The sequence below is a fragment of the Armigeres subalbatus genome, chromosome 3, assembly GCF_024139115.2.
Source record: "Armigeres subalbatus isolate Guangzhou_Male chromosome 3, GZ_Asu_2, whole genome shotgun sequence".
Classification (NCBI taxonomy): domain Eukaryota; kingdom Metazoa; phylum Arthropoda; class Insecta; order Diptera; family Culicidae; genus Armigeres; species Armigeres subalbatus.
The window spans coordinates 251841191-251857593 of record NC_085141.1 but is presented as its reverse complement, the minus strand read 5'-3'; the positions used below and the strand labels follow the sequence as shown (position 1 = coordinate 251857593).

General features: G+C 37.7%; 1 protein-coding gene across 2 annotated transcripts in view; it reads right to left on the bottom strand.

Annotated features, from left to right (window-relative positions):
• Positions 1-16403, bottom strand: part of LOC134223510 (uncharacterized) — a 206288-nt gene that overhangs the window by 120291 nt on the left and 69594 nt on the right. Inside the window, exon 2 of one of the 2 annotated variants that reach the window (XM_062702671.1) lies at positions 7706-7766. The exons of the other annotated variant lie outside the window; for it this stretch is intronic. The gene's annotated coding sequence lies outside the window, so the exon portion shown is untranslated. The remainder of the gene's footprint in view (positions 1-7705; positions 7767-16403) is intronic. 2 annotated transcript variants of the gene reach the window in all.

Here is a 16403-nt window from a genome sequence, read left to right as displayed (position 1 = left end):
GCTCCCAATATATATGTGAACGATCCCAAGACGAATTCTATTGCGGTTAGGGAATATATTGCCTCATTTTTTATATAGACGTTGTCCTGCAAAGTAGGTTAGTCAAGAGTATTCACCTATCCTAAATGAGCACATGACCTTGGATCATACACCCAAAAAAATCTGCACGTTGTTTCCACCTGAAAAAGTACGTAGATTTTTTCCACCTGAAATTCACGTAACTTTTACCTGAATTTTCGATAAAATTTTCATTCTACGTGAAAACCAGGTAAGTTCTACCTTAGTTTTGGATAGACACGTAAGTTTTACCTGAATTTTCAGAAGCATTTTCAGTAACGTGTGCACGTAAAATGTACCTGAAAATTCAGGTGGAAACAACGTTTAGATTATTTGGAGTGTATGTTCCGGGAGTTGCAAGGCCATGTTAAAAACTAATTCAACTACAACGTATGGTTTTCATATTTCATTATTCAACGACACCTGAAATGAAAGTAAAGTTAATAAGCATAGTATAAAACAAATAAGAAAACATGAACTCTAAGCAAATTCTTTGTTGACAGAGAAATAAACAAATCAACAGATCGGTGGCAAACGGGGAAAATCATCGTCTGCTTAGAAGAAAATTTCAGTTCAGTGTTTGGAAACTGTTCTTGTCACACTCTTTATAGCATCCGCCATTATGGTAAGAATGGAAAACTGGCTGTCAAATTGCACTGTTGCGTCGAGTCGCATCGCACGTCGCGTTTTCTCTGGCTTGCCCTTAACCTTATTCCTAATCTGTATTGTGAATCTGATTAAAGAAAGATTCGCAGTTTTTATTTGGAAGAGTTTTACCTCGTGTTGAACATATTGAGTTAACCACCATATACAGTCGACTCTCTACATCTCGATGTTCTATATCTCGATATCTCTCCCTATGTCGATGGTTTGCTCGGTCCCTTCAGTCTACATACATTTTGGATTTCTACATCTCGATAACCTCCCTATCTCGATATTTCTCTATCTCGATGTGTTCTAATCATATTTTGTTCAGGATTCACTCTCCTTATGTCGATATGATCAAAGTTTTAGGCTACTAGACCATCTTTGAACAATAACAAACCCATCAACAATAAGAAATGACGTTGGTTTTGTTGTCGTTTTTCATAGCAACGCGCTTTTTTGCATCTAGTACCCATATCAATTTTCCTTCCATTCCTCGATCTCTCCCTATCTCGATGGTCCCTTCAATATCGAGATGTGGAGAGGCGACTGTAATATGTCCTTCGGGAAGTTGTTCTAATAAGTTAGTTTGTTTGAAAGAATAGAATGCTTAGCACGATATATGAACGACGCGAAATTTTAAAGAAAATGGCAAATTTGTATTGATAATAAAATTTGTTATTATTCAGTTATCAGTTAATCACATGATTGATAACTAAGGGTCTGTCTCATTTGGAGAATTAAAATTAAAAGTGACAGTTCGAAAATTAAGAAATCACCCCGTTATAAGAATGGCTGGTGCTACCCAGCAATTCCAATAGGACATCGATGGAAAATGATTCGATATCTGTCAAAAGTAATCTTGCTCTGCGAGCAGGGTTATTTGATAATTATTGAAATGTCACTTTTAAGTTTAATTCCAGTTTAATTATCTAATTGAGACAGACCCTAAATATCAAAACGATAATAAGGATAACTTAGCGTGTTATCAGTTTGTTATCATTTCAGTTATCTGCCTTTGCTCGGGGAGGAGATAAAAAGTTGGACACTCGAGTGAATAAGATGTGGTGGAGCAAGTTTCGTGAAGTGTAAAACCTCCATCTTTCCGTGCCGCCGGGAAACGTTTCTGTGCCGCTTTCGCCGGTAAACCTGACTGCTATCGCTATATTGCCTACTACATCACTCAGTGAGCAGTCCATTCTGCCAGTAAAACGGCCTTCCCGAATTAGAATCGTCGTAGGGAACCGACATCTTGTCCGGGGTTCAGGGCGCCATCGATGGTGAAATCGCCAAGTCCTATCTAATCTGTACATAAGACGTATGCATACATAAGCCGAGTATAGTAGCTTGCCTGGATTAAGGCAAAAATTGCGGATGTGATCCTTTCTTTCAAATAGGTGTTTGCCCGAATTAAGGCAATAGTGGGTGTGATCCCTTCTTCCAAAATAGGTGCTTACCCGGATTAAAGAAATGGTAGATGTGACTCCTTCTTTAAAAATAGACGTTTGCCCGGATCAACGCAATGGTTGATGTAATTCCTTCTTTAAAAGTAGGCTCTTGCCCGGATTATGGCAATGGTGGATGTGATCCCTTCTTTAAAGCAGGCGCTTGCCGGGATTAAGGCAACGGTGGATGTGAACCCTTCTTTAAAAATAGGCGATTGCCATTGCCATTTCTGGCAAATGGCTTTCTGGCAAATGTCATACAATCGGAAAAACGGGTGCCGACAACCGACCATGTTTGGGTGGCGACAACAAAAATTTTGAAAAGTGAAAATAGAAGATTGACTGCGAACGCTACGGTAGCGTTCAAAGTTGAATCACAAAATAAGCTAAATTTACTTTGTAAATACGGTTTAGGGTCATTTGGCCGTTTGGCCGTTTGGTAAGAAGTGATAAGTGAGATAATAAGTAGCAAACAATACGAAACAAGACCATCTACGAATCTCTGAAGAAGAAGGAAAAGGAAGAAGAAAGGAAAAGAAGAAGAAAGGAAAGGAAGAAAGGAAAGGAAGAAAGGAAAGGAAGAAAGCAAAGGATGAAGAAAGGAAAGGAAGAAGAGCAATTCTCTGTGAAATCGAAGGTCAATTTATTTTTGTATTTTTTTATTTCTCTGAAATTTTGCATATAATATATGTATTTTCTTGGACTATGTGTCATAATGGAGGAATGATGAACAAAAAAGTTATATTTTTTTTTCAAAGTTAGTTTTTCAAAAATGGTCGAAATATTTTTTTTACGTTGCCTGTTTATCGATTTTATGAAAGTGCGTTAAATTTCCCACGAAAAAACCGACTAATTTTAAAAAATTATAACTTTTTGTCTATCATTTCTCCATTATGACTCATGGTGCAAAAAATACATATATTATCTCCTACAACATACCAAAAAATAAAAAAAAAACAAAAATTCGTTTTTGAGAAAATAGATTTTTAAGTTTTATTTTCAATGTTTGAACAATTTTTTTCGTAGTTTATTTTTGTTTCACATAACCCCATTGATAATCCAAAACTTGGGCGAAGACATCAAAACGATCGGACAAGCCGTTTTTAACTTATTTTTTTTTAAAGTGTTCAAGGTGGTTTTGCTTAGGCCCTTGTCAAAAGTTAGGCTAGAGTCAAAATGGCAAACCAATGATGCAAATTATGTTTTTGATCACAAAAAATGTACAAAAATTTCAGAGAAATTAAAAAATACAAAATTGAAATCTCGAAAAAAATCATGATTTCAGGATGAAAGAAGATGGATGAAGGAAGAAGGAGGAAGGAAAAAGGGTGAAGAAAGCAGGAAGAAGGAAGAAAGAAAAAGGAAGAAAGAAGAAAGAAAAAGGAAGCAGGAAGAATGAAGAATGAGGGAGAAAGAAGGAAGAAGAAAAAAGGAAGAAGGAAAAATGAAGAGGAACAAAAACGAAGGAAGAAGGAATAAGAAAGAAAGAATAAAGGAAGGAATAAAGGAAGAAAGGAAGAAGAAAGAAGGAAGAAAGAAAAAGGGAGAAGGAAAAAAGAAGAAGGAAGAATGAAGAAGGAAGAAGGAAGATTGAAGGATGAAGAAGGAAGAAAGAAGAAGGAAAAATGAAGAAGAGCAAAAACGAAGAAAGAAGGAAGAAGGAAGAAAGAAGAAGGAAGAAGGAAGAAAGAAGAAGGAAGCAGACAGAAGGAAGAAAGAAGAAGGAAGCAGGAAGAATGCGGAAGAAAGAAGGAAGAATAAAAAAAGGAAGAAGAAAAAAGGAAGAAGGAAGAAGGAAAAATGAAGAGGAACAAAAACGAAGGGAGAAGGAATAAGAAAGAAAAAAATGAAGGAGAAGGAAGAAGGAAAAATGAAGAGGAATAAAAACGAAGGAAGAAGGAAAAAGGAAGATAGAAGAAGGAAATAAGAAGAAGGAAGCAGGAAGAAGGAAGAAAGAAGAAGGAAGCAGGAAGAATGAGGAAGAAAGAAGGAAGAATAAAAAAGGGAGAAGGAAAAATGAAGAAGAATAAAAACGAAGGGAGAAAGAATGAGAAAAAAAGAATAAAGGAGAAAGAAGAAAGAAGGAAGAAGGGAGAAGGTAGAAGGAAGAAGTAAAAAGAAAGAAGGAAGAATGAAGGTTGGTTGAAAAACCCGGAAAAATTGCTTACGTTATTAGTGTACAGCTTCTTATGACAGTTGGCTTACCTATTGTTATTAATATTCGCCGAAACAGTACATTCAGCGAAATGATAAACTCCGCCAAAAGTCATTCGGCGAAAAGGTACAATCCGCCAAATGTTATTCCGCCAAATGTTATTCCACGAAATGTTCAACCGCGAAAATGAATTCCTCGAAATGGTTTTCGGCGAAATCTTTTACAATCTGTGGGAAGGAGATGCCTCTCTTCTCACTCATCACTTTTAAATTCTTATTTCTCACTTTTTACAGTAAGAAGTGAGATGATGACGTCGAATGACCTTTTCGGCCTAATGACCTTTTCGTATGTTTTCGGTGAGATGTTCAAAAATATTACAATTCGCTAGAAACAATGTTGGGAATGATTCAGTTCGGTACTTTATAGTATAAAAATAAACAGTGACGAATTAAATTATCATATTTTTGATAAAATTTAATATTAATATTTATATAGAATCAAACATAATTGAAATACTACAACATAACATGCCAGCAGATAAATTTGCAATCCCTCAATATCACGCTCCTATTAGTAATCAAAATTTGTAGAGTAGAGTGGGGCAAGAGTACGCACTTAGTTTTCAATCGATCATGTGGCCCTTATGAAGCAAGCTTCTGCATATCAAATCAATGTCGATGATTCATATACTCTTCCTTTATGTTACCCAGCGGAAAAAATATTGAAATTATTGCTATTCGTTTTAGTAGAATCATTATTGTAAGACAAGAGAAAAACGCACTCTTACCCCACCAGTGGGGTAAGAGTGCGCATCGGGTGGGGTAAGAGTACGCATTTATCCAATCATGTGCTTTAAGTATATATTAAGACAAATAAGAGTTAATAATATTTAATTGATATTTAATGAACATTTATTAGGGAATGTTCAAAGATTGCGTAACTCTTAAAGGAGGAGGGGGTCCTAGAAATGTGCACTTTCATACGAAAAACCATTGTTTTTTTTATATACAAAAAACTACAGACCTAGGTAAAAATGTATCAGATTTCGAGTAGCGTAAACAAAAGAATTTTCCTTAAAAAAAAGTCCACCAATCACGTAACGTAAAATTTGGCTATTTCATCACCCCTCCTCCCTATCTAACACTTTTTGTATAAATCCACTAAAAATTATATGGATCGTCATACATCTCGCAACCCCTTCAGCTAAGCGTTGCGTAATTTATGGATGTTTCTTTTGATTAAATGAAATTATCATTTAGATGAAATTGTGTTTTCGTACTTTCTTTAGGTGTACAACAAGTCCTAATACAATTTCATTATTTCGTTCCAGTGCTTTGTTCGCTAAGTCCTTTTCAACACCAAATTACTTCAACTTGTCCTTAAAACTTGTGATTATTTTCGATTCCTGTACCTTTTATCTTAGTTGTGGATCTTTACGCTTTGGAAGTCTTATTTCGGCCGTGGATAAGAGTTTGACATCAGAACTTGAAGATTAACATGCGTACTCTTGCCCCACCCGTTCCTGCGTTCTTTTACCCCACAGTCCCGAAATGTATTCAAGTAATGGTTTTGACTTCTTGGAAAACCAACCCGATTGGTGTTCTGCACCATAAAGTACCCTATACAATAGATTATCGAAATGGTATAATGTTCACCTGATTGAACGTATATATGGTAATAAAATACTAGTTGCGGAAACGCAATTATTTTTAGCAAAATGACCGAAAAAATAGCTAACTCCATATCTCCCTTGTTGTTTATTCAAATCGTTCACAATTACACATGATAATAGCTGGCCAGAATACCTGTCAAACTGATGCAGTGCTGCTAGTTTATCTTTTTTTATTACTTCAAAAAATCTAAAACGTACTCTTACCCCACGCGCACTCTTGCCCCACTCTACTCTATATGCAGAATTCATAAATTTTGGTGCATGAATATTAACACAAAACAATAATCAATTTTGAAAGCAGCGCGATGATATCTCACACGTTTAGGGTTTCTCACCCCATTCCCGGCCTAACATGCGCACGACTGCATTATTTCATTGATATTTATGACTAGGGGCAACTTTTCTGAATTTTGTGGGCCGTGTAATATTGCGATGGGGTTCACCTCTGCTTCAAAAATAGTTATTCTTGCTAAACACAGCTTGAAAAAGCTTTTATTTGATTTAAATTAACATGGTGCAGCACTCTTTTCAGTCATAGGCGATTGCTTATCCGGCATACCCCAAATCTCCTCGGCATACGCAATATTTTACTCAATCTCTCAACATCTTACTCTCATTCTCTCTCTCGGGACGGTAGAAAATGCGACGTAAACAAAAATATGCACGTTCCACGACAACAAGATGCCAGATGGTATTATTCATAATCATTTTTATTTGGTTGAGAAGATATATTTACTCATCCAAATTTCTTCCAAACACTTAAATACAATATCTTTCCACCTTTTGAAATCGAGAGAATTATAAATAACAAGATAGCTTCAACGTATTAGACAGTTTTCCTATTAACGATGAAGGATTATCTTCATACTAAAATAAGACTTATGGCCTTTGGCAGCACTGTACAGCTAGAAGGTCTTGGGCCGAGGTGATTTTTGTTCGGTTTGAGGATACATTTTTAAATGTATTCCAATATGTTTATTTAAAATCTAGTGATACGAACAATTACAAAAGATTAAAGTGCGTGAGTTTAGCATTATTGTGTGGTGATAAACAGCCTGAAGCAATGGTTGTATCGAGCACTGTGAATCTTTTCAGGTAGGTGTTTATTTGATGATACCGTTTTGTAAAAGTGTAAAGAATCACTTCGGCTCAGTGGTGTTGCAACGAAGAGCAAAAGTTTGAAATCTAGATTTTTATTTTCTATAATTGGATCGATTAGGAGTGAAATAAATGGTTGAAAAATATTGAGTATTTTGCGAGATAAATAGGAGACTTTTTTTAAATGATCAATCATAAACCTACGGCTACTAAACAGTATAAATCATTAGCTTTCTGTGCAGTGAGCCGGGAATGGGGTCCATAGGCCCAAGTAGTGATTTACCCTACTTATATGAACGTAAAACATGCAAATAACTTCAACGCCGAGTAAAGCTACGAACCCTCCCCCGCCGCCTATTTTGTGACCAAATAATCTCGGAATTTTCCTAATCAATAAACTGGAGCCAGTCACCAGTCGATTTCAGAGGTCGTCGAAATAATATCTAATGCAAGGGCTCACAATTGACTAAATGCAATCTGTGTTTTTCTCGCAGATTTTGGCAAAAATATCTAAATAAAGTTAAAAAATAGATTATGGCTAGCTGTAAATTCTTACGCGCTCTGATTAGGTGTATCGCAATTTTATGATGCTTATGGATGGGTTTTGTTTTAACGATATGTTGAATAACTCACCTAATAAAAAATCATTGAAAATAATCATTCACAATCCCGTCTGAATGGTTCGTGTTGTTACCTAAAAGTAGAAAGAAAAAGAAATTTAAATTTCAATTCATGACATAAAAAACAATTTGAAACTATTGCATAATGCTGCTAACCATAGTTTAACCAATAATGTTACTTTTTCACTTTGAATCATATGAAAAACAGTAAATCGTCTGAATTTTCCGTGTAATAGTTCGCGCGACCCGGAAGAGGCTATAGAATTTGTAGAAGGCCACGTACACGATAGCTTTTTGCAGTTGAAGAGGGCCTGAGGGCGATAAACGTTCCCGGCGACTGGAACGATTGTTCCAGGATCGAGTCCAGTGGAGGAGGATACTCCATTCGGCGTAGGATCATCGAGGAGCTGTAGTCTATTAAGTATCAAGTAAGCACTACTTTGAATACAGAGCTGAGTTGAACGCTCTATTGTTATCTCACCTTATTCTATTCTCTACATATTTATGAAAAACCAAGTCTACAAATCGCTCCAAGAATTCAGATGAGGTGTTAGATAACTTAAAACAATAGTTCTTCCGTCAAAACTATTATTTAATTAATATTAAACAACTTAAAATATATATTATCTACCACCTTGTTGCACCTGTTCTCATCTTTCATTCCAAATTTCAGACCTTTTGCTAGATGCGACTGCACTCGACTGTCCACCGTCACACCGTTATCGAAACCTGCTATTTTCACAATAAAGGTGAAAGCTGTTTTGGGCACCAACCTTGCATCTTGCGGAGCTGAGCCACGCGTGGCAATAACTTCTTCTTCTTGTACACCGTTCTCAGATACATATTTGCGAGTTGCATTGTGATGGCAATTGTACCCTTTCCACGGCTATCAGCCGTCCATCATCTGCCCTCGATCGTACAGAGTTGCATCATGGCACGTGGGTCGTGTGAGGGTTTCAGCTACACTCGTTTTCAAATTATTTTTTGCAAACCTACATAGCCAAATCAAGTATTTTCAATGCAAAACTGTAAATGAAAAAGTGGATCATTAGGTATTTGGCTTTAATGGAACCAGCTACTGAATTATTATAGAAGTATTTGGAAGGAACGATTTTGTTTTCCAAAATAAAGAATTATTTTTAATGGGACCAATTTATAATCATGACTCGTAATTGAATATTAATCTGGATTTAATACACAATTGCAATTGAAGTTCGAATATCAGCTTATCGAGTTCATAAATGCGCAAACTAGTGTCGTTTCGTTACAACCACGCCGCTGTCCCGATGCGAAGTTTTTATTATTCTTTGCCGTTCATAAATTACACCGAAACAGTTTTTGACTGTTCCAACGAATCCAAATTGCAATCCTTGTTTCTGCTGTCCATTTCCTTTTATTATTTTTTTACGATCGATATGAATGCGATTGACTATACAACCATTCCGACAGGATAATTGCCATCGATTCGAAGTAAATTCCATTTCCAGTTTAGTCAGTCATATGTGCGCGGTGTGGAATGATTCGATACGCCAAATGTCGCGTGGGAACTTTGCGTCTGCGTGGTTCAAGTGAAAGTGTCGAAATGTTGAACCAACTACGTCGTCATGATGGTGATGACTTTGGCTGCGTGAAACACGCCATGATGGAGCGATATTGTTCTGTTGGACTTGATTGAGCAACCTCGAAGGCATCATCATCGCCTTGATTGAAGAAGCATGACAGTGATCAAATATCATGTTTGTGTTTTTTTTTCTTTCCGAGGTAATATTCAATCTCACCTAACGGCCTACACGTTGTTGGATAGTAACGTGTGAGTCCAGTGCATGATGAAGGCTCCAACAGTTAATCAAAAAATGATGGTGAACCAAAAAGGCTATCGAATACTCGTATTTGATTTTCTTTCATTTGTCAACTCGGATTTGTTTGATTTTGAAAAGTGTATAGACTTCGTGGTTTCAATGTAGGCAACTAGACTGATTTGGTTTATTTTAAAGGGCCTGTCAAACGCGAGGCTTCAGCAATCTATCTCTCATTGTTTTTTCTACTTTTGGTTACTATATTCTATGTTTATTTTCATCTATACTCTTGCACACGATCAAAGATGATCCTAAGCACGCGTCTTCCAGTACATGTAGACTTCCACGAATGATGCGCCTTTCGTATTTCACGACTAACATTATTATCAGCCTAGCAAGGATCCAAGGTAGACACATCCCTCGACCACCTCAAACGTATCCCCGTCTATCGTATAACACTACTTCAAGTTCGCAGCCGGGTCCTGTCTTCGAAGTATTCACCAGTTCAACTTTTGTTGCCTCATGTTTCAGGCAGGTGTATTATACTTCTGCCACCCTTTCAAATATTCAGCTGACAATGTGCATATCATCGGCGAAACAAATCAACTGACTGGATCTGCTGAAAATCGTACCCCAGCTGTAACATTCGGTTGGACACTGTCTGCATTTCATCACACGCTGGTGTCTGTTTCAGTTGCGGATTTCTGTCACCCTTATGAAAAACAACCGCTCAAGTCGCGGTTGTGTACCAGTAAAACAATAACAGCATAAAGTTATAAACGATCGGCTTGTAAAACTGTTTGTCTCAAATGTGCTTCATTCCAAAAGGCTAATACCACATAACACAATTTTTCTTTCATCGGTGAATAAATCTACATATTAACTTGCTGTTTCAATTTGTAGTTATACAATTTGTACATTGTTAAACTTCAAGTCCGGATATCTCGCACAATCTCATCTCAGGTCTGCACATATTTTGTTGCGATTTGAATTTGAATGGAGATCTCGTATAACATCATTTTCCTGGCTAGCATTGTCTACCCAGATTCCAGAGGGTCGATTTACATTTGGATATTTACATAACTAACAACGGAGTCTGTGCCGCCCGAACAAACGCAGGGCGCCAACAAGATCTCTAATTAATCTACGCCACTCGTGATTGGGTGATTCCGTTCAGCAAAGCGAAAACGGGAGGGCAATAAACCGTCATTTTATTGCACTTTACGATCGTCATCATTTTTGACATTTTCGGAGAACAAGTTTGCGATCGCGTTTTCCGCCATTAAAAGCCCTGCTGCATTCAATGCAGCACGATTTTCCGACAGTGATGAAAACGAGAGCACGCGCTTACCTTCTTGGGTTTGCAGTTTAACGATCGCCTGAATCTCCACAAACCACCGAGGCTATCTATCTCTACGCCGTTCATTTGCATAAGCCCCTTTTCCAGCGATGGAAGCCGTTAATCATTAATTTCAGATATTCACAACTTTTGCTTTCGTGTGTATTTTGCCGTTTTATGATGCCCATTTTGGGAAAGCCGTTGACGGGTCCTAGTTATGTGAATTGTCTTTATCGAATGTCGATTACTGGATTGACCATCAGGTGGAGTGGCGGACAATGGGGCAAGTCGAAGATAAAATTTATGGCTAACCCGATATCGGCGAAGCTACGAATCTTATTAGTGAACTCAGTGGGAATGCTTTACGGTAAAAGCAACCAAATAAAATTGAAAGTGGGCAAGCTCGCTGTGCTTTGTTCGTTACGAGATCTAACGAACATCCTCGCACTTCGAGCTTTGATACCACCTCCTCAGTCCTCCGTGTTTTGCCATTAGAGCTCTGTTGAAAATGCGCTCCGCAGCCGGACCTACTCATTTCGTTATGCCTTGACAAAGTACAATCCATTCATTCAAATCAAAGCATATCGGCGTCTGTCGGCGTAAGTCCGGTCGATCGTGACTCGAAGACCGTGGTGCAATTATTCACACCTTAGTGAAGATAAAAAAACCTAAGCCCGGTCGACTGATTTTCACAATCTAAATAGCATGTGTTTCGGGTGGACAGTAGATTGGGTCACCCACCGGTTGAATGGAATAACGCAAATTCGGGTCCGACTTTTTTCAAATCAGTCAGGGCTCTCGGATAAGTTTGCAAAATTTGCGTGTGATTGATTGCCAACTAGTTTTTGTTGTTGCGTCTTAAATAAGGAGTTACAGAATTTATTTTCAAGTTATAATGAGAGCATTGGCTGCGCTAGCTGTTAAGCATGATGGGCTTCTCACTTCTGTTTCCATAGAATAAGAAACGATTGAAAAAATAGTTATAATCCGTTCACCACCGATGTTGGTCACGAAAGGACACTTAAAGGCAACCAGATATGAGAGCGATTAAAACAGTGGATACATCAGTATTAGATCGCTAATGAAGCTGTGAGTCTTGTAATCAGGATGTGTAAAACCATGCTCGAATCGCAATAATCGATTCTTCGTGCGTAAGCGCTCGAATTAATCAACCGGGTCGTTTCACTCATTAGCACAAAAATCATGTTGCTCCAGAAGGCATTCGAAATCAATCTCCACTTTAACACGTAATAAAGCTCGTAATCTGAATAGGCTATTAGACTAGTGCGATTATATCCTATATTTGAAATATACCGGGCGGATGTGTTTTCAAATAACGCATTATCCCCTTTTTGTCTTGTATTGTGTAGAAGTATTTATTTGAGGTAGGAATTATTTTTTTTGCCTTGTAGTGTTATTCTGCAAGAAAATAGTTTGCATACATCACCGGGCATGCATGGTGTGATTTTTTTTCTCGTTGAGGGACAGTGATTACCTGATCAATAACCTGATTAGTGTCTGGAGAACGGTGTGCTAGTGTTGCGCGTCGAAGCAAGACCATGCTGAGGGTGGCTGGGTTCGGTTCCCGGTGCCAGTCTAGTCAATTTTCGGATTGGAAATTGTCACGACTTCCCTGGGCATAAAAGTAACATCGTGTCGGCCTCATGATATACTCATGATAAATGGTAACTTGGCTTTGAAACCACGCAGTTAATAACTGTGGAAGTGCTCAAGTAAACACCAAGCTGCGAGGCGGCTCTGTCCTAGTGTGGGGATGTAATGCAAATAAGAAGAAGAAGATGCCTATTGACTAACTAATAATCCTTCCTGTGGTTTTTGTGGAGATATAGAGGTAAACACAGTCGTAAAACAGCACAAAAGAAAACACCTACTATAGCCTTTCATTTAGCATTCAAGTTAAAAAAAACTCGCTTTGACAGGCTGCTCTGTTCGTGCGTTACCGCATGAGTTCTGTTCTTTACTTCTCTGCATCTCCGGGAATGTGAGGCTGGTTCCAAACAAGGAAGAAAATAAAAATAATGGAATAAAAAAACATCATCATCGAAAATTTACAACCCTAGCTCAGGATCATTTCAAGCTCTAACTGGTAAAATGGCGAATATCTCAAAAGAGAATTCTTTTCGTCGACTTCCCCTCTTTTAAATAAAAGTGGCAAGCAAAGAATTTCTTTGCAGTTTATCACCTCATGATGCAAGTTCACATTGTTTTCTATCGTGCTGAGATAATAAACCACAAAGAAATCCGCTGCTTGTCACTTTTATTAAAAAGAGTTGAAGTCGACGAAGAGAATCCTCTCTTGTGACATTCGCCCTTATTCCAGATATAGCTTGATTTGGTCGAATGAGGTTTGGCTGAATGCCGTAATTTGGCAAAATAGTTGAAGTTTGTTTCCTTATTATGTGAAGTGGAAAGACAGTAGTGAGCGAGAAGTTAGAAATGAGATATTCGAAGTAAGTTGTGAGTAATGAGAAGTGAGAAGTTTGAAATAAGAAGTGAGATCTTGTAGGTGCGAAGTGAGAAATCAGAAATGTTAATTGAAAAGTGAAAAGCTAGGCATGAGAAGTGATACAGAAGGAAAAAGAAGAAAGGAGATATAAAAATGGTTTAAAACAAAGAAGTAAAAAGGAAAAAGAAAGAAAAGAGAAAAAGGAAGGAAGAAAAAAATGGAAGTGGAAAGAAAGAAGAGAGAAGAAAGAGCCAAAAAAAGGAAAAAGAAAGAAGGATGAAAAAAACAGGAAGAAGGACCGCAGAAAAGAAAATTCAAGAAGGGAGAACGAAGAAAGAATAAAGAAGGAAGAAAGAAATAAGAGAGGTGAAAGCAAGAAGAAAGAAAACAAAAGAATGAAGAAAAAATAATGAAGGTTTAAAAAAATGAAGAAAGAAGAACAAAAAAGGAAGAAAAAGAGAAGAAAGAGAAGGATAGAAAAAAGAAAGAAGAGAAAGAAATGAAGAAGTAAAAAGAAAGAAGGGGAAAGAAAAAAAGGAAGAAAGGAGAAGGAAAAAGGAAAAGGAAATAGGAAAGAGGGGAGAAAAGAAAAAGAAAAAGACGGAAAAAGTGAGAAGAAGGAAGAAAGAGAAAAATAATGAGAAGAAAGAAAGAAAGGAAGAAAGAAGAGAAAAAAAGAAGATGGGAAAAGAAAGAAGGATAAAGAAAAAAGAAATAAGGACGGTAAAAAGTTGATTAAAAAAGGGAACGAAGAAAAAAAAAGAAGAAAGGAAGCAAGAAGAAAAGACGAAGGGTAATAGAAGAAGGAAGAAGGATAAAGATGAAAAAAGAAATGTCGAAAAAGAAAAAATGAAAAAATAAGAAGGAAAAAAGAGAAAATAAGAAGAAAGAAAAAATTCGAAAGAAATTCGAGGGAAAGAAACCATCAAACAATTTAAGCTTAATAAGCTAGTTTTTAGCTGAAGATGGTTATTTTTGGGTCTGGGTCATTTGGCATAAGGTCTTTTGGCATAATTTTGAACTGCAACAGAAGAGTGGGTCATTTGGCATAACGGACATATGCCAAATGGCATAATTTGGAGCTGTGGAACTAGTGAGGTAGTGAGGTAGAGGTAGGATCTTTTGAAGAAGCAAATCTACCATTGTCCTATTCCTTCTTTTAAAGAAAAGACATCACCATTGCCTTAACTTCCATTACCTTAGTCCAGACAAACGCCTTCTTTTGAAGAAGGAATCACATCCACCATTGCGCCAACCCAGGCCAGCGCCTACTTTTAAAGAAGGTATCACATCCACCATTGCCTCAATTCGGGCGAGTGTCTGCTTTAAAAGAAGGGATCACATGCGCCATTTCCTCAATCCGGGCAAGCGTCTACATTTCAAGAAGGGATCACATCCACCATTGCCTTATTTCGAGCAAGCGCCTACTTTTATAGAAGAAATCGAATCCAGCATTGCGTTAATCAGGGCAAGCGCCCACTTTTGAAGAAGGAATCACATCCTCCATTGCCATATTCCGAGCAAACGCCTACCTTTAAAGAATGAATCACATCCAACATTTCTTAATCCGGGAAAACGCTTAATTTTCAAGACGGAATCATATTCACCACTGCCCTAATCCGGGCAAGCGCCTGCTTTAAAAGGAGGGTTCACATTCGACATTTCCTTATTCCGGGCAAGCGTCTACTTTTCATGAACGGATCAAATCCATCTTGCCTCAATCCGGGCAAGTGCCTATTTTTAAAGAAATGTTCTCATCCATAATTGCCATATTTAGAGCAAACGCCTACCTTTAAAAAAGAAATCGCATCCTTTCAAAGAAGTTATCACATCCGCCATTTCCTTAATTCGGGAAAACGGCTAATTTTCAAGATAAAAGAACATCTACCATTGCCTTAATCCGGGAAAACGCGTGCTTAAAAGTAAGAATAACATCCACAATTGCCTTATTCCGAGCAAACGCCTACCTAGAAGGAATCACATTTACCATTGCCTTGATTGATAAACATTGCTTTTCACCGGGCAAACCATGAATCCAATGGAGGAATTACAATTATCATTGCTTTATACTCGGCTATTGCAAGCTTTCTACGAAATGATTAAGTCTTTTTAATATTTTTATCGACCAGTGTTATATTCACCATTCCGATTTTTTTCCAGCACCACTTAATCAAGCAACAAATTTAATGGCAAATGTCCATTATGCCAAATGACCTTCACTTTAGACGCTGTTCACAATTATGCCAAATGTCCGTTATGCCAAATGATCTTTATGCCAAATGACCTTATGCCAAATGGCGTTATGCCAAATGACTCGCTCCCGTTATTTTTGGCTATAGGAGCGCTTCCATCTCTAATGTTTGTTGGGAAGATGGAAGGATAGGAAAAAGTCGGGTCTGGGTCATTTGGCATAAAGTTATTTGGCATAAGGTCATTTGGCATAAAAGCCATTTGGCATAATGGTCTTTTGGCATAACGGACATTTGGCATAATTTTGAACTGTGAAAGCGAAGGGATATTTCATGTAATGTTTAGCGTAGATATAGTAGGTCGAGGCTGTTTTCTGATAAATTCAGACTGATGGTAGACATTTCCCGAAAGAACGAAATAACAAAACGGCAGAATTACTTCCGAGAGAGGGATCACACCCATCATTGACTTATTCCGACCACATGCCTACTTTTAAAGTAGGGATTACATCCACCATTGCTACAATCCGGGCATGCTTCTTAAGACCGGATCAAATCCACCATTCCACCATCCGGACAAGCGCCTAACTTTAAAAACTCAGGCAACACACTTGTCAACCAATCACATATGAGTTATTGCAACCAAATCAATCTGAATTGTGCTTTTCGGAGAAGAGATCACATCTACCATTGATTTATTTCGGACAAGCGCCTACTTTTAAAGAAGGAGTCGCATCCACCATTGCCTCAATCCGGGCAAGCGCCTTCTTTTAAAGAAGGAATCACATCCACCATTATCATAATCCGGGCAAGCGCCTACTTTTAAAGAAGGGATCGCATCCACCATGGCCTTAATCCGGGCATGCGCCTACTTTTAAAAAAGGGATCACTTCAACTATTGCCTCAATCCGGGCAAGTGC